This window comes from Pyxicephalus adspersus, chromosome Z (genome assembly GCF_032062135.1).
Source record: "Pyxicephalus adspersus chromosome Z, UCB_Pads_2.0, whole genome shotgun sequence".
In the NCBI taxonomy this organism is placed as follows: Eukaryota; Metazoa; Chordata; class Amphibia; order Anura; family Pyxicephalidae; genus Pyxicephalus; species Pyxicephalus adspersus.
Genome location: NC_092871.1, coordinates 13,470,864 through 13,498,777, shown reverse-complemented (window position 1 = coordinate 13,498,777; position 27,914 = coordinate 13,470,864). Strand labels below are relative to the sequence as shown.

General features: G+C 35.2%; 1 long non-coding RNA gene across 1 annotated transcript; it reads left to right on the top strand.

The window, feature by feature from the left end:
- Positions 1-22,126: 22,126 nt before the first annotated feature.
- LOC140343189 (uncharacterized) lies at positions 22,127-24,295 on the top strand. The gene is made up of 3 exons (XR_011923271.1): positions 22,127-22,168; positions 22,918-22,997; positions 24,139-24,295. It is a non-coding gene; the product is annotated as an uncharacterized lncRNA (long non-coding RNA).
- The last annotated feature ends 3,619 nt before the right edge of the window (positions 24,296-27,914 follow it).

Sequence of the window (27,914 nt, the reverse complement as noted above, 5' to 3'; positions counted from 1 at the left end):
GCAAATGAAGTATTCTACTAAAGTTACTGAGTGGTAAGATTGCATTATGATGACCAAACACTGGTCAGGGGTGCATATGGGCTCAGTTCATTACCAATAAGTTATGATCACTCTGTTAGGTTTAGTTGGGGTTCAGAGGTTCAGGCATGGTCTGATCAGTCTGATCAGTTATCACAGTTAAGGCCTGAGTCAATGGCTTTTTTGCTTGTGTCAATGTCATCAGTTTGGAACACGTCTGAGATTGTTTAGAATTGCTTGGTAGGTGCATTTGATTAACAGCTTACACCTTTTGAGCTGCATTTCATCTGATTCAAGTGGGTGCAACAAAATCAGGGGTACACTAAGCTCATTGATATTCATTGGGGAAAGGCTAAGCATCTGGTATGCTCCCACAGTAGAATATCTGTTTCACAAACTGCTGAAAAACTTAATGCTGGTCATGAAAAAATGTGGTAATACCCATGGTGCATTGAACCTAGACCTGTCAATGCTTACTTTATTCTATGTAAATCTAAATCCAAAATGTAATTCCAGCCAACATTATTTTTAGTGGTGAATTAATGTTTTACTCATTTTCTCATTAATTCCTATTAGGGAATTGTTTCCCAGGGGATACAAAGACAGAGAAACCAATTATATATTTCCTTCTATCCATCAAAAAAAAAACTTAAAAGGCTGGACATACTCTATATTAAAGGAAAGAACAAACAATTAAAACTTGAGCATCAGAACTGGGTCATAGTCAATAGAAGAATTCTCCCAGTCTGATGAATCTTTGATTTATGTTTGATTATGTACAGCTTGAGGTACTGTGGGGAAAAGGCAGACTGGTACAGGCAATAGATCTTAAAGCATCTGTTGGTAACATCTTGGTGCAAACACCACAGGACACCTTAAGGGGTTTTATAGAGCCCATGGATTGATGGATCAGAGCAGTTTTGGGGTCCACGGGGCAGCTACACAAATGTAAACAGTAAGTTTTAATGTTTTGGGTGATCGGTGTAGAATTGCACATTATACATAGATCAGTCAATAATAATAGATCAATTATTGTTCGCTTTATATTTCCATACAGAGAGGAAGCATGGGAACCATTAGTTTACAGTACTTGCATATCATTTGATAAATCTTGGTTAGGAAAGGTCGGCTTTTACCTTGTCTTTGGGATGTAGGCTCATACACCTACTTCTTTCTACAGCCGTGCCCGGATGGGGAGTAGCTTTGCTGGTGTTAACGTCTCTGATCCTGGCCTCATTGCTGTGCAGTCTGTGCTGCGTGGTAAGTCTATAATTATGAAGATAAACTCACTAGTCTAATCATAATAAAACAGTTATATAAGGATTATATAAACCATATGCATGGTTGAAACATGTTGAAGTTAACAACAATTCTTTTGCCATTTTCCAAATGCTCCAACGTATTTAAATCAGGAGAATAAATAAGTTTACTGTATTATTAAAAAAAAACAATTATTAAATACTGTCAGTCTCAGTTATATAATTATTATGTGTATGTTGAACTAATGTTCCTATGCTATATAGTGTTATGTTTTTCACAATGTAGTTCTCTTCCTTGCAGCCTTTGCTATGCAAGAGTCATGGTGGAGACAGTCACTGTGGATTTTCAATGGGGAAATAGTACTGGAAAGAACAGCAAGACAACATTCTGGTTTGTTTCATCTTGATCCTGCTACACACAAGTCGTCTTGTTTTCAAATATCCCTATGAGTCTTTTACTTGTCCCATTCTGTATACTCCAGCTGTGAATTTATAGAATCCTTAACACACACGGTCCGTGAAAAATTCCATTACCATTTCTTTCTACCTCCCTATATGATACCTCTCATCCTTTTTTGTAGATTTTATTTTTACACTGAAAGCCTATTTTTCACCTAATTAAAATAAAATTCCTTTCATATGTACTATTAAATTGATAGTAAATATTCTGGATTTTGTATTTTTATTATCTATTGGAAAATTGAATAAATGTTCAATTAAAATACATATTCCAAATCTGTTCTATTAGTCTGTGTTATTATCCAGCTTCTTTCTTTTCCTGAACATTTTCAATACATTAGTTCGTGCCTTATGGAATGCCTCAACTTTTTTACAACTTAGAACCCCCTTTAATCATAAGTTCAATACCAGAAGCTTAGTGGTCAGTTTACCTCCCACATGTGAGGTTTTAGGAGCAGGAGAAGACAAGGTCCACTTTATCTAAAGTATGTATAACAACTGACAGTTGTGCAAAATTTGTCATGTCACAAACGCCTAGTAACGCCTAGAAGTAATTCACGCTTCTTTACCGCAACTCGTAGACTGTGCATTGCCAATGTGAAACTTCACCTAGGTTCATACCTCACATATGGGATATGTGCACATATAGGGGAGTAGATATCTATACAGAATGAATAATATTTCTGTTTTAGTGTCTTTTTATGGGTTTATAGTCCTTTGACTTCAATGCATGCATCTGTGAAAGTTGACAGTCCCATTACTAAAACACATGTATAATTAAGAACAGTTCAATGTGCTGCTTGGCACACATATTTCTTTGAAATGTTGTATTTCTTTGGTGATGTCTGGCAGTGGGTACCAGAATCTGGTAGTTTACAGCTCAGCCTCACTAAGTCCTTGCCATTTGACAACTTATAGAGGTACTATATTGGAAGTCCAAACTAGTCACTACCATTCCATTAAGCCTGAAATTTTGCAATGTCCAGGCATAAGCCTTCTGCTCTCCCCTTCTCTTTTGTTAGTGCACAAGCAAGTGTTCAAAAGAAACTAAGTGCTTCTACTGATGTCCCTGGTACCACAATCCAAAGTGGGATTTGTTCTACAGTGAAGCGCAAAGACTTGATGCCATACCATATATTAGTACTTAAATGAAACATTCAGTGTCCATGTTCCAAGGTCTTCCAATAGCACACATAATTTGATTAGCATGCTCATGCTCTATTTTTGTAGAGATTAAAAGCTTTACAAGCATGAAGTGGCTCTCTTATGTCTTACTTTAAAAGATTTACTTTCCCTCTATTTCAGCTGATCAACAATACCATTGGCATGCAGATTGGTATATCAACATGTGAATGGTAAACCCAAAAAGTTGTGTCATTGTGACCCCCTTTGTAGCCACCAGACAGTTGATCGGCTGGTTGGTTGGTCAGATTTGTCTTCTTGCTGTCAGTGTGGAAGCTTTTAGCATGAGGTGTGGGGTGTTATATTAGTATGTCAGTTTCACTTTATTGGTTAGATTAGGTGTTAAGGGGTACCTAACTAGGGGTTAGTGTTGGGGTGGGTTTGAGTTAAAGTTACAATTTAGGGGATGGTTAAATGCTCAAAAAAGGAAGAGTTTAGAGTTTGTTCAATGTTAGTTTTTGGGTAAATGTTTATCTTTTTACCTGAACAAAAAGGAATTGTGACCCAAAAAGTGTTTTCAATTAAAAAGAAAAGAAGAAAAGACTTGCTCATTACTCGACTCCAAATTTTTGTCATTATGTTGCAATGTGTATGGGAACAAAAATGCTGCATGGACTTCTGTTGTTGTGCTTCCATGCATTAGGTGGCCCATACAAATAAACCTGCTAAGTACAGCAGTTCTTTAAAAAAATGTATGGATTTGCAGCCCCACTGCATAGACACATAGTGAATCTTAAGGAAAGAGTGCCTTTGTTCACTTATTATGAACCAGAAAGTTATCTATAAGCAGTTTATGTAAACATTGGCTAACGGAATGCAATTAGCTTTGGCCAAACCATTTTTGGTTAAACCATTTGGAACCTTTTTTAACAGGAAACAACTACCCTCGTCAAGTATGGGTGGAAGTCATAGACTTCTTGTAAAGCTGATCAAAAGATTAATGCTCACGTTACTTCTGATCAGAAACTGATGACTTCCATGGTCTAGAATGATGTATTTGTGCTGTATTTATCGAGTTTAAGCTAAGTAGCTTTATTTTATTATTATACTTTTTATGAGTTGTTGAATTCCTGCACCACACCCAGTTATCTGATGGGTTAAGTAGAGTAACCTGTTCAAATCAAATTATACCTAGTAAAGATTAACCCTTTGTTACACAAGACCACACACTAAGTGATTCACACAGAACAGAAGTGATTGAGTCATAACAGCTGTGGCAGATATATAGCTTTCCTAATGCAAACTGAAATAAAAACTGCAATAAAACCCTTTAACATAAATAATATCTATAGGAATAATTATAGTCCTACACATAAACATGTCTATGAAAGTTCCAATGATACAGGTCATGGAATAGGTATTTAAAGCTTCAAATACCCAATAGTAATATTTAGGATTTTGGTAAATGCCAGAGAAATAAACCACTATTGGTGAATCCCTTGTTGCTGAGGTTAAGATGTTTCCCACTTTACTCATCTAATCTAATATAGATTTTTTTAAAAATATAAAAATTTGAAAGAGCTAATTATTTCAAAGGGGATCAGGAACACTCAAACCATTTAAGTGGATACAATAACAGTTGGAAAATATTACAAATAGAGATCTCACTGTTGGTGTCCAAGATGATAAAAGAAAAGGAGGCCAACTCAACTTATCATGCTTCACTTAAAACTAAACTGTAATGATCCCATGTACCGCAGGCTACGTCGCCCAATCTCATGCCTGTGCAGTGTGAGATCAGGAAATGTATGCAGAAGAAAGAATAAGAGGAAAGAAGATGGATAACAGGACGGCGTGGGACCCAATCCAGGAAACCTCCACTGGAATCGAGGGATCTGCAGAAATTAGGGTGACTTTTTAATTTATCGCTTTCGCTTTAAGTATGAACTCTTAAGTAAGAACTCTTTAAAATTGTTTCATAATTTTTTCCTTTTGTTGGAAATATTAAGTAATTGTCTACTATTTGCTAAATGGAAGAAGTTTTTCCAATGTGTGATAAAAAATTTTACGAATCAAAAGTAAGCCTGGTTGATTTTGAAATACTTTTTCATGATAGCACAAAAGATTTTTTTTACTGAAGAGGTTAATAGGCAGCAAGTAAATGACAAAGTACAATAAAAAATTATACTCGATCTCAATCATTGGGTTGATATTTTGATTGGAAATACAGTTTGAAAATAATGATTCCAGTTTATGATCTATAGCAGAAAATTTAGAAATGCTGAAGCTATATACAATTTAAGACTTTAGGCCCTTAGGCTTCTGACCTGTAGGGAAAAACTAAAGACGACTTTTAAGTAATAAATACAGACCCAGCAAGAAATTATAACACAGACTACTGGAATTCATAAAATTAATATTGGGCTATCTTATTAGAACTCAGTAATAAATGTTTTTATGTAAAACAAACAGGTTTATACAAATAAAACTCTATTAAAATAAAATGATTTTAAGATTCAGCTTAACTTCTAAAATAAACTTTAAAAATAATTTTAAAATTCAATTGATTAAAATGTGTAGTGCTCTTAATAAAGCATTTCACCATGTCATCCTTCAAACAACGGATGCGAAAGGCAGCTCAGTCAATATTTTTATTTGTTTTATACACACGCCTTTACACATGTTTTGACAAGAACTCATCTTTTTCAGGAATGTTAATACATAATGCAAAACCTTGGATCACATGTGTAAATAATTTATCTATAAAGAAGTACGCCTCCCTTTAATGCCTGTCCCATCATGCCTTTTAGCAGACTGATGACAGTATACATGTCGTGTGTATAATTTTCACAGGTGACTTTACGTAAATCATCCTATTTGTATCTCGTATTAGATATTATTTGTGGCATTTATAATGGAAAATAAAGATGTTATAGTCAAAAGTTAGTGAGACTATATGAACAAGGTCAACCTTTTAAATAATGAGATCGATATATGAACTCTTCATTCACAAATAAGCACTGATGTCTTCTTGTTTTCCACTGGTGGAAGGCGTGGGGCAGATCAGTATCTGTCAACTGTTTTAAGATAGCGGATGTTTTTTTATTCAATACATTCATTGACTCACATTCAACCAATTTTAATTTATTAAAAAGAAAAAGTCACAAATCTGGTGATTATGGAAGATGTAGGAATATATTTAGAAAGGGCTGTGTGAGAACGAGCATTGTCCTAATGAAGAATAAAACCAATTTCCCACATTTCTCCCCATCTTTTCCTGACTTTCTCAGCTTTGTCAGAACTTCTTTATAATAATGTTGGGTCACGGTTGTGCCTTCTGGAACCCATTCTACCAAAATGACCACCTTTATTTCACAGAACACAATAGGCATGGCTTTGAATTTGGATTTTTTGATTCTTAGTGATGATGGTGTTTCCAGTGACTGTGGTTTTGTTTCAGAATCATACTGGAAGACCCAGGTTTTATCAAACAATGACTTTTAAAAAAGGTTTGGGTCCACCTCAAAGAGCTGCAGAATGTCAGAGCAAACTTCCTTGTGGCATGCCTATTGCTCTGGTATCAAATTTTACTAAAAGTTTAAATTTGAAGCACTGCTGAACTTTTAAACTTCTCTTGATTTCAGAACAAGGGGGGTGGGATACAACTGCATTAAATGATGACTGGCAGCAAACTAAACAACAGGGAGTGCTGACATCTGTTGTGCATGTTTGAAGACGTTTAAACATTCATTGCAAATGCTCATATTCAATTCTCACTGCTTTGTTTAACAGATAAAAACACAGTCTTGTTATATACCTCTATATATATACATATATATTGCTGGGACATGGTGATGGGGCTACTAGGAAAAAAAGGGGTAATAAAGGGGTAAAGCAGGGAGGCTGATAGAACCAATTCTGGCTCAAGCAATCTATGCTACAAGATTTTAGCTCAAGGGTAAACAACCTTTTTCACAATATTTAGTGTTAAGTTACAAGCATTGTGTACCATAGGACAATGGTGTGGTGTGGAACACAATGCCGCCCCAATTTCAACACCTTTAGACCTTCAATCAGCCTTCACTGTTAGATTTAATATCCGGTCCATTTCCTGCACCTTCAGACCCCAGATTAGGCCCGATAGCTGCAATCTTAGACCACAGATAAGACCCTATTGATGCATGTTGAGATCTCAGATCATCTTCAATATCTGCACCTTCAGACTACAGATCAGCCCCAACTTCATGTAGGGAATGTACATTCATATCTGCTGCAACTAGTAATTCCATTTGCAGACGCAAGTGTTTAGGTGGGTAGGCTTCCTAATGGAGGTTCACAATCAAAGGTGGAACATCACGGGTTTAGGGAGCCGGGATAGCACCTGAGCAACGAAAAGGGTCTCGTAGAAATCATGGAGTTGGATGGGCACTAGGCATAGGCCTGATTGTTTTGACAGGCCCAGCATTCCAATTCCCATCACAGTGGGTTGTCAATTACAGCCTAGAGCAAGGGCTCTGTATTTGTAGGGAGCAGGGGCCCACTGGAGGTGGTCCTGTTTGCAGGCCACGTGATGATGATCTCAGGGTGCTATTGAAAATGACAACACGTGACCACTATGGATTGCCTATTCCTGCCTTAGCAACATTGGGGCATGTTGCTTACTATATTGGAATTACATTATACTTGGTCATTTCAGATATATTTTATTGTATTACATAATGGTGAGGATAAATATGTAATCAAGGCAAAGAGCATTTACAAAAGAAAGCTTAGTAATGGCCACGTGTTTTATTACAAATTTCCTCTAAGTGAACCTTTTACTCCCTAAAAAACCCCAGTTAAGACAAGGTTACGCCAGCCAATTTCTTTTCATATGCAATTTCTGGATACTAATGTAGAATATGTAAATTACATGTTTTTATGGGTTGGCCATTAAAAGAAGTATGCTGATGCCACTACATCACTGCACTACGCACGTGTTAGCTAATATATCAATTTATTGAAACTGCTCACATGATGGAGGAAAAAAATGCGATGACCTAAATCCTCTTTGTGTATTCTTGGAGAATGAAATGTCTTAAACAATAAAGTAAGGGAAACTGCCAAATGGGTGAGCTCTATAATTATTCCATATTTATTTAGCTACTCATAGCTTTAGGAATGTGCTTGATATAATGGTAATTATGTTGAGTTATCGTTTAGTGCCAGGACACTATATAAAGTGGAGGTTCTGTGGACAGGGACATCACAAGCTTGGAAACTGTCACCCAAGTAAAGAAGAAGCTCCAGAAAGGATAGTAAAGTAACAATGGCAGCCACAAAATTCCTATGCAAAGCCACATTGCTGGCTCTCTCTGTTTTATCTATTCTGAGTCTTCATGGAGCAGGTAAGTTGTGGTTTGGTGATGGGAATACCAACAGCTAAGAAAAAAAGGGTTGAAATTATGTTTTTTTTCTCTTTTGATTTCAAGCAAGTAATAGCTACCATTTATTTATTTATTTTTGAGCCACTGTATACATACACATGGCTGTAATAACTTAATATGCACTAAAGAAAAAAAAAAGCAAGAAACTAAAATCTAATTTAAGGTGCATTTAGGAGCATTTTAAAAAGTAACTAAAAATGCATTATTATTTATAAAATTTTTATATAGTTTTTATTATATAGCTTCAGTACAGTAATACCAAATCTAAACCTGGGTTAAATGTTTTTTTTTTTTACTTTTTATCATTTTTTATAGCTAAAAAAGGCAATGAATGTAAGTTATCTTACAGAACTTTAAAAACTATTGTTGGTTCAAGGAAAAAAAAACAAATGTTTCTAAAAGTCTTAGTATTAGTTACACATAACTAATGACCAGACCTAGATCATTGAAACCTAAATAGCGTTGATATAGTTTGTTACAATTGGAACAGTTAATTGGTGTAATTATAATGTTAATCTTGAACTCCAGGCAGATTTCATACACACAAAGTAATATCGCTATTGAAATGACTAATTTCATTTCTTAGTGTTAGCAGATTAAGTACTGGAGTTTAATTTAGCATCAGTGTCTTGTAGTCTCTGTATAGCAAAGCTATAAGATTCAGCTGTGCAAGCAGCAGGCTAACAGGAGGAGAGAAAGGAAAACTCATCAATTTGATACTTTTTTGATACATTTGGTGTATAAATCACTGCCTGGGTCAGAAACAAAACTATATATAGTTTGTGTAGCTGAGAAAATCAGGTATTTTTTCCTGTTGTGCTGTGAGTTGTGTAAAATATGGTACTATGGCACAGAAAAACACAATCTTTAGGTAAAACTCATTTCTTATGTGTATTTAATATCTTGTATGTTTTTTATATATATTTTATGTTTATATGTATTTTATAGTATAAAAATATAGAAGCGTAATGGCAGAAAAACACAAATTTTAATTTTTTTTTTAATTTTTTGTCTTAGTATAGGTCCGTGTTTGTTCCAAAATTTACTTTTTAGCAGCATCAAGTACTCGTTTCCTAAAATAATATTTTGTTAGGACACTTTTTAAATGTTTCCCCTTCTAGTTTAAGGTCATGCCCTTGTTAGCTCCAAACATGCCCTGTGTGTTCTCCATGATTCATTTAGGATTTCTGACTTTAAGAATTTGGCAGCGCTCCCCGTCATGATTGCAGTTAGCTGTCTAGTAATCACGCCTATGACAATTACAGAAGAGAGGTTATTATTTATATTTTAATCATTCTAAACAATGGACTCCTAAACATTAGACTGATTATAGTGTATATTATTTCATATTAGGAGTTATATATCAACCTTTTCTTTTTGTTTTTCTGTTTCAGAGGCCCAAAATAATACTACTAACAATGGTAAGTACATCATTCTCCATCATCCTTCAACACATGCCAATAATAATACTGAGATGCAAATATTACCAAAGGACTAGATGGAGGGTAGGGTTTACACATGTAGGGGTCCAGTTATAAAATATGGAGAACATAAAAATGTCCTCCACTTTTGGAAATCTAATCAATACTTTTATGAATGTTTTGGCAAGTTTTGATCCCTGATAATCAGATTGGGAAACAATCAGATTATAAATCTGCAGGCACCATATACATCTAAAGTAGTTCTATTCACTTGAATCAAGCAAATATTCTCCACTTTCTAGTGAAAATCGGTTTACTGAAATTTTGCGGGCCCATCGGCAGTTCGAGGAAATTTTTGCAAGAATGTCAGAGACATTCTCACTCATCCCCAGTTAGCATTTGTTACTTTGAAAGTGGAGAACATCATGGGCTATGTTCACCACTTTTACATCTATTTTCTACTTCTAGAAACGTCTAGAAAGCGGAGAATATTTACTTATTTCAAATAATGGGGCTTCTGATCACAGCTTTAGATGTATTATAGTAGTTTACTTTTCAATATTCAAATGTTGCATCTGAAAATACTGGTGATATCATTGTGTGAGTCATGTTTAATACTTTAATTACTGTTTTTCTCCCTCCTTCAGATATAAAACCCTGGGGAATTGCTATTATTGTGCTAGTGTCCATAATTCTGTTTTTGACCTTGCTCAGTCTCTGCGTGATGGTAAGAATTCCTAGTCCATTGGCTACTCCAAAGTAGATTTCACATTTATTACATGAAGTTTTTAATGTTTACTCACTTTAGCACAAGTTACATTAATTTAAGTGTGAATTCAATAAAATAATTGTTGTATTTTCCTCTGTAAAGTTTGTAGGTTAAAAAAAAAAACATTTAAACTGAAGGGGAGCAGGAGGGTGAATAAAAAATCTATAATACAACATTAGATGACCATGGGTTGAACAATTATTTATATACAGGTCCTCCCTGAGTGAAGGACATCCGACATACAGATGACTCCTATATACAAACTGGGCTTCCCTGCTCACTTATGTGCAGGATGGAGGTTTGATGGGAGGAGGAGGTGGTTTGCATGACTTGCAGAAGAAATATTTTGCTAAACAAAGCTTGGGTTTGGGTGATCTTAAGGACTGAGCTCTTCTGCTATATCTTGTAACACTTTAATGACCAAGACAAACTTCGAATATCAAAGCACAGCCTGCTCCAGAAGTAAATGAATGTCTAGGCTCCAATTTTTTTTTTACTTTGGTTCTTTGCTTTGTTTGTGATTAACTCACAGTGGGGATTTTATACAGTACCTGATACCACGCTGCCTAATAATATGTTGAAACAAACATCTGTCCTAATTGCAATAAAATAATATATTCGTTCTGACTTACATACAAATTCAACTTAAGAACAAACCTACAGTCATTTTCTCGTTTGTAACCTGGGGACTACCTGTACATTCTTCGATATCATAAATTAAAACAAGGACAGACAGGGTAGTAAATCTTATCATTGGGGACAACTGAATGGAGATCTTAACACTTCTCCTTTCAATCCAACGTATGTAATTAGAAATACTTTGCTCAGTAATTTACATCTCAGTCATTTTATAATACATTTCATTTCCAGTTCATGCATTTTATTATAATGTAAATAAAAACTAACCAACTAAAGCAATACAAATGCCAAACAACATTTTGGGCTCTATTTATAAATCAAAAAGTGGGAATCGATTACTGCCATTGGGAGGGAATGATTGTTGGAAAGTCTGATTCTCTGTTTTATAAATAAAGGCCTTTATAATTAATAACTGTCCATGTTTCGGTGGTTGATGTAAACACAGTTTCATCCTATTCAGTTTATGAAGTGGATATCCACATTGCAAAGTGAACAATGAAAATTCTGCTCTAATTTTATAAATTTCCTTCACTGTGTTTATAACCTATAAATAGCTCAAGGTAACTAAATCATTTTTAATACACTTGTGAAAAATATTTATAAGAAACAAAGTGTAATGTACAGTATCAACCTTTTGTGGTCTGTAATATATAAATTATGTTTTGGTTGGTAAAAAATGTTCTATAGCTAAATTTTTTAGTTGTTTTAACTCAATTATTTACATTTCATACAAACTAACTAATGTTGGCAATTTTTTTCTTTCAGCCCTTTTTGATGCGAGGAGGATGTGGATTCTTCAGTAAAGACTAATATTAAGGTTCTCCAACTGGTGCCTTATCAAAAAACTACAATGTATCAGTGTCTTAAAGTCTTAAAACTGTGATCTTTAGCGTATGTGTCTCTTCTGTAGAGGCTAAAGCTAAAGAGATTTGTATGTACCTAAAATGACAATTAGCTATTGCAGTATTATCCTATTCTGTGATTTTAACTTCATTATACTATTTAAGGTACCTTCATTTGGATTGGACATGTCTGTTTGACTAATGTATGTTTTATTATTATATATGTATGGTATAATATTAGTATATATATATATATATATATATATATATACATAAATATATATAGTTGACATTCAAAAATCCGACATCCTCCAGACCTGAGTGGTGCTGGATTTCTGTATTTTTGAAAGATATAATTACCTCCACACACAGGCCAGCCTTCCTCTCGCAGCACGCACGAACATCTGGCTCAGTTCCAGGGAGTAGGGACGTCTCCAGGTGTATTTAGTTTAGCAAGAAAAAGCTAACAGCTCTTTTTGGAAAACAGCGCCATAAAACATCGGTGGCCAAACAGTGTACTACAGTCACTGTATTGAAAATGCGATCTGAAATTCATGCCGGAAAACTGAAGGAACCAGATTATTGATGGCCCGATTTTTGATTGTCAACTGTAGTTTATTTGTTTTCCCTGTTCATATCGGCAGAATCCTGAATCCCAGGCCCAGGATGTATGGAACAATTTAAATCCATGGATATTATTTCAATGCTACATTGGGAAGAATAAAATAAAAACATCTTTTAAACAGAATTACAGCCTTGTCTTTCTTTACCATGGTATAAAGGCAACCCTCCTTGTGCAATAAAATAAACTTACCTGCCTGATTACAACATTTTAATTAAACTCACCTGTCATTACTTCATTACGGGTGTTGTCTTCGTCACCAGTCCTCTTTTGGATTCCAGATCTTCAGCTATCTGATTTTTTTTTTTTAATAAAAATCAAAAAAATAGTAAATCTTTAAATAAGCGAACCTTCAACTCTTTTTTTTCTTCTGGAAAGAAAGCTGACAAATGATTTAGTTAGGGAAAAGAGTGTGGGGGTAAGAAAGAATAAAGTAGAAATTAGTACTGTAAGAAATAAAAAATATCTAAAGATCTAACATTACATATCAAGGCTCCAATAAGATAAATATAGAGAGGGAGTATAGATTACTAGAGTATCTAAGTGCATAGTAATGTACCTACATGTCAAAACTGAATCTTGCCACACAGCGCCTAGCTTTCTGTGTACTTTAAAGAATAGAGAAAGATCATCTGTTCCATGCCTGTGAAAGAGTTGAAGTTTAACCATGTGGTAAAGAACTGCCATTCCTGCAAAATAATGCTATGAGCCCTTTGTTTCCAGAACACCAGACGGTGTGCCAACAAAGCTATTTGGTAACCACATTTCAATGGTGTTACTGCTTCAGATGAGTCAGATGGAAGGAGTATTTTGTATTGATTCCTTCACCATTGTTCATTGGTAATAATATGGCGTACCAGATTGTAAACGCCTACCACTCTCCTTACAAGGTCATTTGTTGGAAAGTCCTTTGGCCATATTTGACCACTAGATGCATAGAGAGCTAGAATCCATAGGTATAATGTGTATTAGAGATAATTAGGCCCAATATCTAGTAACACATAAAGAATGATGTTGTTCAATTCTTCTAAAACAGAACATTGCTAATCGTCAACCAAAATTCAACTTTTACTAAAGGCTTCCCTATAATGCTCCAGTGCACCAATTAGCATCTGAGAGAGATGAATGGGACTCTAGCAATCATCTGTAGTGTAACCAGCCTGAGAGGTGTTTCACCAGATGTCTCTATCACATGTTACATGCCCCTACCCAAACCCTGGTAAAAGCAGAGGTGTGCTCCATCCACCTTGTAAATGTGACAATTTGTACTTATAGGCAGGGTTCCACTGTTCTGAATAGGTAAATACACAAAGCATTAGGGCAATATTGTAGCTTTCCTCCACTGATCTGAATTAGTTCTAAACACCCCAAAAAAGTACTTAAAGTAGCACAATAGAAGCTGTATCCTAGGAACCAGTTGGAAAAGCTAGTTATGTTACTGTTGTAACCCCCCCAAAAAACTGCATTACACTTACTTTTGTAATAACAAAGTTAACACAGTTGTACACTTGAAGTTTTATCTAGGTATCATGTGATAAGAAGACATTTTTTTTCACTTTTTTTGAATCCCATCTCAAACTACCTCCTCTTCCTAGGCACAAGTCAGGCAATTTCTGGTAAGCCAGTAACAGACTTCTACTTCCTACCATGGTAAATCCAACACACTTCTTGAAGCAGTCCACAATGAGCTGTCTTAAGAATTATTATAGCTATTTCAGTGCTGTTGACAGGAATCAGAAGACATTCCATGCGCTGGTGCCCAATTTTCCCTGAAATTTAAACTTTTCGGAACTTCTGAATTACTGGTGCTGGGCTCCCTCCCTGGGGTGACACAAGGTAACTTCAGAGGGCTCATTTTCTAAATTCTGGTCCCAATGGCACATGCCTAATCTGAAGGTCATTTATGATCCTAGCTTGATACCCTTTCTAAAACTACTAACCCATAAATTGGCCTAAATTCTGGTCCCAATGGCACATGCCTAATCTGAAGGTCATTTATGATCCTAGCTTGATACCCTTTCTAAAACTACTAACCCATAAATTGGCCTAAATTCTGGTCCCAATGGCACATGCCTAATCTGTAGGACATTTATGATCCTAGCTTGATACCCTTTCTAAAACTACTAACCCATAAATTGGCCTTTGTGATTCTGTAACATATTAACAAGATTTGAAACACTGGAAACCTTTATATTGTACACCAATCTTAATGTTATATTGTGTCTTTCTCATGTTTCTCTCTAAACTACAAAAAGCAGCCCCTCCCCATTGCTATTCATATTTTCCTTCTGCTTTATTTACCACACATACCTGAGAGATTTTGTATACTTCCCATGCCATTACAATGTGTTTGATTGCTATAGTGACCCTAGATTCACAACAATACACCATAATTTGACTTCAATGGGATTCAGGATTTTGGAAGATATTAGGCTAAACCACTTTAGAAACTAAGCAAAGAAATTATTAGCCAGCATTAGAATGGGTGAGAAAGTTGATTAATTGACTGAACGTGGCATGGTCTTTGATGTCAGACAGGCTTGTCTGAGTATTTCAGGAATTAATAATCTGCTGGAATTTTCAGGCACAGTTGTGCAGAGTAGTGTTGGTTGAATATCTCACTATTCGATTTGACTGCTATTTCATCAATATGGCATATTGTTCAGGTGTTCCAATGCCGAATTTGAACACCAATAAAGTCAATAATGGGAAAACACCTCTTTGTTTTAGGGACTGTGAAGAACTGCAAGAGCAATCAGGGGAGCAGAGCTGACAACACTTTAGCTGTCATCAGGGGTTTTCCTTTCATCAGCCAATTACAGAGCACTAGTGGTGATGAATGGGGAGATTTGTCTCCATTTACCTCTAGTGCCCGGGGATTGCACACTGACGGGAGGCTTCCCATGGCTGTGCAGTCGTCGGAATCTTCCTGTCATTGTGGGATAACCTGTAAAAAAATAAAAGTTAGGTAAATCACACACATTCAATAAATTACTTTAAGATATTTTTTTCAACACACTGTCGAATACCATGTTTTTCGGATTGGGTCTATCTGAATTCGAACTACCATATTTAGGTCGAATATAAGGACAACCCGAATTTGAACACCAACACTAGTTTACAGAAATGTACCTAAAAAAATAAATGTATCCCCTGCGTGGCAGTTCCCTGGGCATAAATGCTTTCTTGATGTCGGAGGAAAATGGGCAGAATGGGTTGAGGTAATAGAAAGACAGTAGTAACTCCAATAACCCTCATCACAACTGTTTTATGCAGATGAGCATTTCTGAATGTACTTCACATTGGGCCTGGTTTATTAAAGCTTTCCAGGGCTGGACATGATACACTTTCATCAGTGAAGCTGGGTGATCCAGCAAACCTAAAATGGATTGATTCAAAGTCATTTTCTATTTGCTAGCAAATGTTTTCAATTCAGGACCAGATCCACTACAGGTTTGCTGGATCACCCAGCTTCACCAAAGAAAGTGTATCCTCTCCAGCCTTGGAGAGCTTTAACCAATTGAACATTGAAGCAGCAATAAACCACAGCAGTCTGTCAAACAAAACAGACATTTAAGGCTACAATTCACACTGGCTCACCAAAACATTACAAGAAAAGATTGGAAAAATTATTCTTGGTTTCCAAAATCTGGGCTTTTGCTGCAACATTCAGATGATAGGGTTGGATTTTAGTGTCAATAAGTTAAAGGCATAGATCCATCTTGACTTGTACTAATAATCATCTTGAATTGTACTTGGCTGGTGGTTTACCAATGTGGAATATATTTTTTGGCACACTTTTGGTCCCTTAGTACTAGGTGAGCATCATTTAAATATCACAGTATACTTTAGTATTGTTGCTTACTATATCTGTCTTTTAATGACCGTAATGTCCATCTGACTGTACTTCCAGCAGGATAACACAACATATCACAAATTTCAGATCATCTCAAATTGGTTTCTTGAACATGCCAATAAGTTCACTGAACTCAAATGGCCCCCACAGTCACCTGATCCTAATCCAATGGAGCACCTTTGGGATGTTGTGGAATGTGAGACTTGCATTATGGATGTACAGCCAGCAATCTGTATCATGTCAATATGGACCAAAATATCTTTAGAATATTTTCAGCACCTTGGTAAATGTATGTCATGGAGAAATATGGCAGTTCTGAAGGCAAAAGGGGGTAAACCTGATACTAGCAAAGCAGCTGCCAGTGAGTGTATATTGAGCATACTAGTTTCAGTTACAAAAAAAAACGACATATCACATATATTTGTTTATTTGTCAAAAAACAGAAGGAAAGTATGGAAATAAGCTTTCATTGTATATATATGGTAGAAAAGTGTTCAATGGTTGCAGAGTTTGCAATTGAGACCAGGCCCAGAGGGCCTCTTCTTGTGACTCCCGTCTACCACATGGGCATCACTTATGCCAGGGAATGGGAAACATTTCCTCTGACCTATAAAAGATCAGAGGTAAAAACGCATAAAAATAAGTTTTTATAAGAAGCTACATAGTATGAGTGTTTACAAACACTTGTGTGCCGAATTCGAAAAATCCTGTTGACACCAGTATGGTATTTATTGCCATTTTTTCAAAATATTACTTGGACAACTCAAAAAATAATAATATAACATTTATTGAACTGAGCTAAGATCTAAGAATCTTCATCATACCCAAGGAATGTGACAGTAAAATGAATCATACATCATTCCAGAAATTACATCTTATTTTATCCCTGTAGGTTGCTGAGTCACTTGGCTGTTTTCCTAATTTTGGAAAAGGAGTTAAAAAAGTGATTTAGCCTGAATTAATTACTACACCACAAACAGAAGTAGAAACTTTCAGTTTTGCTCACTAAAATGCATAAGCAAACATTGTTTAATAGTTTTTTTTGTATTATTAATTTTATATATTTAGTGGTTTATTTAGTAGGTTTTTTTTTTGCTTACTAAAATGTGCTCACTTAAAACGGTTTGAGCACTTGCAATAAGGCATTTGATGTCCCTTCTGCAATTAGGCATACTTACCTGCCCGATCGTTGTCTTTTTCTTTAAAAAAGCTGCATCCCAGCATCCCCTGGGGCTACCAGGACTCAATGAACCTGCACTCTTGCACAGGAAGATGGTGGTGCCGGTGATGGAACAGGGACAGGTGAGTGTAACAGCTTATGCTTCTACTTTTATAGATTACCTATATAGAATGTATATGCATGCTGCATTGTTCTAAAGCTGTAAACACTCCAGCCATGGCAGTGTGTTCCTAAGGCTTATGCGTAATTAGGGTTAAGGGACTCATTTACACTTTGGAAAGCATGCATCATAGATAATATGAGTGATGGCTCGATAGCATCAGGTGGCAGAACCCACCAGGCACTGGAAGCTGGAGCAAAGACACCTTATCAAACTTTATCTAAAAGTTGTAGCACATTTGTTGTAAAAGATTGCTTTCATTGATCAAAAAAGTGATTTTATATTAACAAAAATAAAAAAAAAGGGAAAAGTTGAAACACATTTTTAAGTCTAAATGCTGATATTGCAAGTCCCAAAAGTGTGAGTACTTACAAATGCTTGTGGAGTTATCTGAATATGTACGCAGCTAGGGTAGTAGCATTAATTCTACTATTTTATTCATTAGTGAAATCAGCTCTTGTTAAGAAAAGTTTTAGGATCAGACACACAAAATGACTGCATAAAAGTAGTTTGAGAAGCCATTGTATTGTACACCAATCTTAAATTTAAAGATTGCTTAAAGTGGAACTAAATACCACTATACTCACTTGTCCCCAATCCTCAAAAAGAGCAGGTATCTTGCTAACCATCACTGAGCTGCACATGCATAGAAATAAATAGATGAAAAGAAATCTAAAAAATATATTCTTCCTGCTAATCCGTACAACCCCATGTAATGCAGATGAAGAGGGGAGGACATGTTTGAACTCTACCCTGGATGATAACCATGGCTTCCTCCATAGATACAGTGGAGAAGTATGGAGAATATAGTATATGCTATATAATACTAAATGATAGTAGGTGTGTATTATTTACAGGATCAATAGGGAACAATAAAGAAAAAAAAAATCTTATGATAAAAAAGATTAGCTAGAAAGCACATCTAAACCTTAAAATCATTATTCTAATAACATAGATTACTTGTCCCTATATGTGGCATCTATATTCATTCCTCAGCATCTTCAACAAATACCAAAAAATACCATTTCCTGAGAGAATAAAACAAAAGAACCTTATCGTTGCCCAATAATCCACTATAAAATCGTGGAGACAACAGACGTTTTTGAAGTCAAACCAATATGACAGTTATGGGTTCCACCATGGATACAGTGAAGAAAAAGTGGGATGTGTTTTTTCTTTCACGATCACCATATAAAGGGGGAAATAAAAAGCTAAAGCGGCCACTATATCAAAATACTGGTAAGACAATATCTAATACATTCAGAAGTTTTGGGATTGTTTTGGGATTTAGATACACATTAGGGCTATAATTAAAAAATCCAGGTCAAAGAGTAAGATCCTAATAAACCATTTGCCGCCTTTCTATAAAAAAACACATACACATAGTAACCCTTTAATTGGCAATTATCATAATGTTGAAATAATGCTATGTAATTTGCTAACATGTGTGCTCAATAAAAGCTAAGCATAATTAAGAAATTGTACTGACCTGTATTAACATTTTTTTATTTCCAATAAAGGATGGCATCTCCACAATAGACTTCAAACCAAAATGCCAGCCTACTGAATTGTAATTATTTTTAGTGGTAATGCTTACACTCAGCCTCCATGGAATGTATCGGTTGCGTACGCATTGGTAGGTCATCGCTTGGAAAAGAGTATAAAATAGAAGATGGTTAGCAACATGCGACATCTAAACTGTGTGGACTACACTAAGAGCAACTACAGACACTGAAGTGAACTTGAGTTTCAAAGTCAACATGGCAGCTTTACATACTCTGGGAAAAGCTGGATTACTGGCTCTTGTTATAATCACCACTTTGGGTCTTCAAGAAGCAGGTGAGATATTCAAGTTTATAAATTGAATTACAAATTTTGTAATATTATAAGTTTACAAGTATTTTATATTACAAAGAGCAAATACGCAAAATGCATCCACTAATTGCACATGATTTCCATCATTACAAGCAACATCGTCCACTGGTGTTGGTAAAAATTCTAATATGATTTTAGTGTATTGTATAGAAAAAAACAGGGAAATGTATTTTAGTCCAGTTGGTCAGTACAAATGACCAAAGACACATCTAGGGGCAACTCATTTATTATATTAATATTAATATTAGTGCATTGTATGTTACATAGAAACACAGAGAAGTGATGAAAAAGTAATTCCTTGCATTTACTATTTTTGTTTTTCCCTAATCCTATTTAAAGCCTGTTCCTAACAATAAGTATTCTTTGGGGAAAAAGTACTTTCCATGGTAATTTTTTTAAATTTTCCCATTGAAAGTTTCTAGTCATTCCCCAATGGTTTAAATCAGCTCGTTGACCGTGGGAACTGAACTGCATCTGTAGTTCCACTGTGATTCCCGGGCACTAGAGGTAATTAACCTCTAGTGTCCCGGGATCTCAGTGGATTCTCAGGGCTGCATTCATTCATGCAGACGTGGGAATCCTGCTGTCTGAGATCCATTCATTCAGCCCTGGGAATACTCCTGTCTGCGATCCCTGGGCACTAGAGGTAAATTAACCTCTAGTGCCCTGGGATTGCAATGGATTCTTAGTGCTGCATTCATTCATGCAGCCCTGGGAATCCTGTGTGCGATCCCCGGCACTGTAGGTTAAATGCGGGGGGACATCCTCAGCCCATCAGAGAGCATTAGAGGTGTCCCCATTTAGCCTCTAGTGCCCGGGATCGCACACTGAGCTGATCAAGGAATGTAGCCGTGGCTGCATTCATTGAACAGCACAGCCCACAATTGTTTTTTTTTTAATTAAATTTTGACCTCGATCTGCAAATTTACACAGGCAGTCCTCGCTTACAATTTTGGTAAACAAGAACGTCTGAATTTGCAGCGAGATCAAGTTTTAAAAACTCGCTTGCTCATCCCTATTGGTTTCCATGTTTATTTCTCAGGTGCACATCCCACAATGTGATTATACCATAGTTTAGGATATATTTCGGTAATATTCCAAGCAAAATAGATTTCTGATAAGGGATGGATTATATAAAGTACATTTAGTTGATCAACTACATCATTATTCCCACATGCTTAATTATGAATGTTCTATTTATGAAATTTTAATCCTTGAAGGCCATGTTACAAAAATATCTGTTTTTAGAACATGGTTATATTTTTGTAATTTGTATTAGCAACCTCAGGATTCATATGTTGCACAGATATTATACAGCTTGGTAACAAAATAGAGAAATAGAATAGAATAGAGAAACGTCAAATATTTATCAAAATCACTGAAGCAAGTTCAAATATCACCGGCTATTAAATTTTGGACTGGGTGTAACAAAACAAGCAATAAAATAACTTATTCATACATTTTATGATCATTATAGTTATAGAACTAGATAAACCAGTTATGTATGGTGTATTTATTCATTCTTTCTCAGAATTTGTCATTAATGTCATGCCCAAATTGAACTTGTCCCAAATTGGATCAACCCATCCGATAAATTTAGATGCAGTATCAGGCATGATGAGGTCAAGGGGCTTACCCCAACAATGGGTAAAAGTTACTTTAAGCGATTGTAAGTACAAATCCAACAGTTTAAAGTTGGCTCCTCATTGAAAGGTAATGTTGCTTCAATTTCGTCTTAGATAAAGTTCACATTTATGCAAAAAACAAATCAGGTTCAGGCTCTCAATGCTGAAGGATTTACCTAAATAGAAAGAAAATAAAAATTTGTTAAAGTTTTTAGCATCCTGTGTTAGTGCTGGTTCAACTTAAGTTTCCTAAGCTACGGTTGACTAACTTTTCGGCTATTCACATAGAAAACTGAATTATCACTCAAGGTATACGTTACCTAATTTGTTGTATGATGTACAGCCCTGCTGACATCAGCCATTTAATAACGACCAGTAAAAATCTTGGTATTTTTACATTTCCTTGCACTTGACTAGGTAGTTTTTACAAAGTGCGTAGTGGAGGTTAGATGGTGGTTATTTCAGACTGGAGTCATTTCTGACTCAGATTAAAACTATTCCAACCTTGGATCAGAATTTAGAATGTGAGAAATCTGAAATATGCCTGTCAATGGCAGGCTCTGCCAATCTGGCCACCACATGATGGCAGCTATTAGATTGGTTGAATCATGGACACCAGTTAGATTTCTCAACCAATCAGACCTGATTTGATCACATTTTTCCCCATTCTGCTCACCTAAAATTAATTTTCACCAAATTCTGTAGGCCTATCATTTCTGACTATTCATACAGTTTTTTTTTATTTTAATATCAATATTTTAATATCATCATTATTTGAATAAAATAATTTGAGCATTTATTTCTGTTAATTTATTATGAATCCCCTTTATTTACATTATAATTGTTTTTCTTACAGTGGCTCAAACCACTCCAAACAGTACTCATACAGATACAGGTATGTTTTTATACTTTTACTTTGTACATGCTTCATTGTATGCCATACACTCAAATTTTAAATGAAGTAGATAAAGAAAGAAAAACTGACCATGTGTGTGTTTTAAATAGAACAGCCCTAGCATGTCTTTAGCATGTGTAGACTCCATTTCAGGGCTTTCCTAGCACAGATAAAAATATAAGGATGGTTCTAAATGGAATGTTCGATTGTTGCAAAGGTAGACAAGGTGAACTCAAAGAAACAAAAAAGTTATTTGCTTCATATAACACATGATGTTTAGAGCAGCTGGTCATTTAATTGGGGCCTAGGCAGACAACAACATTTATTGGGCTGACATAGAAAGGTTATTATTATTATTATTATTAATAAATAATATTAATATATTATATTATATATATTATGCAGCACTTTAGAAAGTCCATAGTCATGTCACAATGGTTGGCACCACTTCCTTGATTTTGGTTAATCATTTCAATATTTAGAAAGCACCAATCTATTGACAAAGTTCAGATTCCTATCTTACAGCCTAAAATAACATAAATGTATTGATCTTTTTTTTTTTGATAAATAGAACCCATGAGGCTTTGCATAAGGATTATCACACAAGTATTTTTCATTATTGTTTTTGTTCAGGCATCTAATTTTTCATTATACATAGCTGAAATCAAATAACCCAATACATTTTATATTTTGTTTAAAAGAAAGATGGATCTGCTCTTATATTCAATTTTACCTTTACACTTTTGTAGAAACACCCAGATGGGCTACTGCTGTCATTGCAATGTTGGGCATACTTTTGGGCTTGTATCTACTTAGCTGCTGTTTGTTGGTAAGTTTTAATATCCAAAAGAATTTCAGAACAAAATGAAACAGATATAGGAAACCAAACAGATATAGGAAACCAAAAGGGTGCTAATACCATTTACAAGAGGTATTATAGAATACTGCTCTGTTAGAATGCTTTGGGTTGATTGGGAAAGCATAAAGATCCCCTCCGAATTCTGGACCCACAGTGATGAGTGCATAACTTGTACAGTGTGAGCTCTGAGTTCCCTTTTTCAATGTCACTTCTGTTGGAGAAGAAGATAAGGACCAGTTAGGGGTAAGAACAGGGGCAATTAGGTAAGTGTGCCTGCTTCCTTATCAGACATTGTCAAGTACATGTTCCGTGCTTTAGCAGTGAGGAAACTGGGAAAAACATTCCCATAAAATAAAACTTTACAGGATTAAAGATTAACTGAACAGAAGACAGTGTTTTCTAATGTTTAGGATAAATTGCAGGCAGATATATTAGAAGAATATTACGAAAGCTATATATGAATTAATATTTGCTTAACATAGACCTATCACTAAAAGTCTAGGTAAGCCTCCATTGCTAACCTGGTTCTAAAATATATTGGTTGGTGTTCTGATCCTTGGCCTTTTATACCTTCTGAATCTTCAACCCAGAATAAAGATGTAACTCAGGGTCATCTACATGCTTGTGTCAGGTGTGACTTAACCTACTGACACCAAAAGATCAGTTTTAGCTATATGCAATTAGCATTCTTTAGCATTCGATTAGCTTATGTCTAGCTTTAGCATTCTTGGGCCAACTGGCCAAATAATGAATGCCTACAAGAGTTGAGAATGCCTAGCTTTATCATTATCATTTAGATTCAATTAGCATTCTTTAGAATGAGTACAGCAATGACAGTTTCTATAATCTTTTAGTAAAGAACCACTTTCAATGTTAATCTTTTTAATACAAGTAGAATGTTGCAGTATTAGGAGCATAAATGAGCTCATAACTCAGCTGTTTCTCCTTCATCTGTAAGAATTAAGCTGTAGATTCTTTATAAACCTACATGTTTGCGCATTAATAGGTTTAAAAAAACCTTACAATATTAAATAATAAACTCAGATAAATACACTTTTATGGTGATATTTCATATTTATCAGTGACAATTATTTATTTTATTATATTTCAGCCTTTAATTGCATGTTTCTGCAAGAGAAGAAGGGAAGGATGCCAGAGTTCATTTGGACAGTAAAGATCAAGCATTTTCTTTTCTGATGTTCAGATATGATTCCATCCATTTTTGTGCCTGAACGGATCCTTCCATAATCTACAACAATATCATATGTGTCCTTTCTGTGAATACTGAAACATGAACATACCAGATTTAATAATAACAAGTAATATATATGTATGATTCTGCATGTCTTCCCAATCCACCAATAAAAATAAATAGCTAAATAATATTGACATATTTGTGAATTGTTTCATCATTCTTGTTTTGTTGTGTAATTTTGTTGTGAATGGGGCAGACATTAGATGGTAAACTGATCTGATTTTGTGCAGTAGGGTAAGAATCAGTTGCTCACGATAAAAATAAGCTTTTTTTTGCCTTCCTCTGGACTGTGCATATAGGTTTCTATCTAGGTTTTCTGTGTTCATTTATTTCCCATGTGGTTGAAATTAATGGATTTGTGTCTTTTTTTATCAACCCCACTACTGCAATTTAAAGAGGTGGAGAGGGAATGGGGACTCATGGTATACATCAAGGTTGAAATATAGACACTGGGGCCTTCTAACGACAATACAGAGAGGGACACCTAAACCAGGGACATTAAAACTGAATTCAGGGAAAACATAATCTTGCAGGAGTCCCTGCAAGGGTTTAACTACCTATTTTGTCTGCGGGGTCACAAAAAAGGTGATATACACCCATATGGTATTCCTTCTCCTAGAGGCTTCCTACTCTTAGTTGGCCTTGTCTTGATCATACTTAAAGTTATGTGTGGTCACTGTAAAGCTGATGCTGTAGCACCAGGTATAAGCACAATAGTAAAATCTTAACAAACAATTTACCACCTGACAAAAAATAAATAAATACATAAATAACACACCGAGTAACGCTCTAATTGGCAATGATCATAATGTTGAAATAATTTATTTAATTACTACTGTAACACACGTGTGCTCAATAAATGCCAAGTATAATTGAGAAATTGTACTGACTTATACTATAATTTTTTTTCTTTTCAATGAATGATGACATCTCCACAATACAGAACAAGCCAACATGCCAGCCTATTGAGCTGTAATTATTTAGTGGTGATTCTGACTCTCAGCCTCTATGGAATGTATCGATTGCGTACACATTGATAGATCATCGCTTGGCACAGAGTATAAAACAGAAGATGGTCATCGATATGGGACATCTGAACTTTGTGGCTTACCCTGAGAGCAACTATTGAACTTGGGTTTGCCAAGTCAACATGGCAGCTTTACATACTCTGGAAAAATCTGGATTATTGGCTCTTGTTATAATCACCACTCTGGTGCTTCAATTGGCAGGTGAGTTACTCAGATTTATATAAGAAGTTAGCACAAATGGCAAATATACAACACAAACAGGGATGTTTCTAATCCTGGAAACCTGAACACATGGCTCAGGTTCCTTCATTATACTTTGGGTCGGAGATACCAGTGGATATAAAGAAGAGGTAGATAAGGTCCTAGATAAGGTTGACATTTATGCAACAAACAAATCAGGTTTAGGTGCTGAATAGAGTGGGATAAACTCAAATTGAATGAAAAAGGGTTCCTTATAGTGTTCCAAATCTAATGCTAGTGCTGGTTCACATAAAATTTGTTAAACTTCGATTACATTACTTTTAGGCTGTTAACATAAGGAAGTGATTTATCGCTTAAAGAATAGCTTATTGAATTATGTACTTCATCTATCCAATCATGGCAAGAAGAAATTGTGGTATTTTTGCATTTTCTTTATATATGAGGGGTTATATTTGCATGTATGTGGTTGGATAGTTAAGACTGTAATCAGTTCTGACCCATACTGGCACTATTCCAACCAGAACTCAGAATTTGAGAATTCTTATTTGATATATATCTGCTATTGACAGGTACAGTATAGCTCAGTCAATCTGGCAACCACATGATGACAGCTAATGGATTGGCTGCATTATTGACAAGTATAGTAAAGATGCATAAAGCTCCTCAAAATTCCCAAATCCAATTGAATTTTTTAACTGATCTGACTTGTTTGATCTAATTTGAATTTTTAACTCATTTTGTAAGCTTATATAATTCATAATTAACTTTGCTGAATCAAGAATCAACAAATTGTTAATTTATTAATATTCTCATTTATTTACTTTATAATTGTTTTTTTTTTTACAGATGCTCAGGCTAGTTCAAATGATAATGATACAGGTATGTATGTATCCATACTTTGACTTTGCATATGCTTCATTGTATGTCATGCATTCAACATTGTAAATAAAAGTAGATCAAGTAAAAAACTGCACTTGTTTTTTGTTTTCAATAGACTACCACCTTTGTTGTCTGTAGCACGTGAAGATTCCAATGTTGAATTTTCCTAGCTCAGAATAAAAATGTAAGCATGGTTCTTATTAGAACGGCTGCAAAAGTAGACTAGGTGACCTGAAAGGACCAAAAACATTGAAGTTATTTGTTGCATGTAAAACATGAGGTTTACTGCAGCTGGGCATTTACTTTATAATACTAATAACAAATGAGATTTATTAGGCTTCATCCTAAAAGTGTCCTATAATAAATCCAACAGTAAAAAAGAGAACATTTCACTTGGGTTTTTTAAAAGGTTCATATTTACAGGGCTTTGGACAGTAATTATTTTATAATAAGTATTTTTTGGCATGTGATTGTAATTATTATATTATATTGTAATTATTTCACTGTTATATAATCTGCTTTGTAAGCGATCTTTCTGTTATGTTGTATTTCTGTTGTGTTATAAATTGTGATTTAAAATAGCCTTCTAAGCTCCTCCTTTCTCAAATAAAAATAACAAGATAATCCCATTCCCTCCCAAGTTTTTGCCAAAATGGGGGCTTTTTTCTGACTGCTCAATAAAAAATCAGCCTAAATATTCTATAAATATTTTAATTGTCACCCATTTCTCTTTTGTAGCACCCCCATGGGCTACTGCTGCCATTTCAATGTTGGGCATAATCTTGGGCCTATTTCTACTCGCCTTCTGCTTGGTGGTAAGTTTTAATACCTGAATTTATTCAGAAAAAAGCCTATTACATGCCTGAAACGAACAACAATTTGCCCTCACCTTAAAGACCATGCAAGTCCAGAGTACTTGCTATCTGCCAGAAATGTGTTCCTGAGCTCCTGAGCTGACAACACACAGAATTAAAAAAAAAAAGTAATAATAAATTAATTGTGCCACCCCTGCTCAGTTGTTGTTAAATTATGGAATCCTCCCCACCTCTTTACATTTCCACAAAATAATGAATATGTGATCTGAAGTCTAAAATTAAAACTGGGAGGGATAACTAGACTTGAGATTATAGAAGAAGTGTGCACGGGACATTGAACAGCTCTGAAAGTCCAAAGCAATTACCAGGAATATACATATATTTTTTAACCAGATATAACAAAACATTCTCATTAGTTTATTTAGGAAGGAAAAAGGGGCAGAGAAGAGAAGCCAGTTTTAGGCTTCTACTATCCTAGAATGTTTTGGGTTGATTAGGAAAACATAATGATCCCTTCTAAACTCTAACCCAGCAGTGGTGGATGAAGTTACATATGGCCTGAGTTATTAAAGCACTCCAAGCCTGGAGAAAATAGATTTTGATGTGACTTCCCTTAATGACACCAAACAATCTTTACTGTATTTGCAATTGGCATTCTTTAGAGTTATTTCAGCAGTGGCAGCTTCCATAATCTTTTAATAAATGTCCA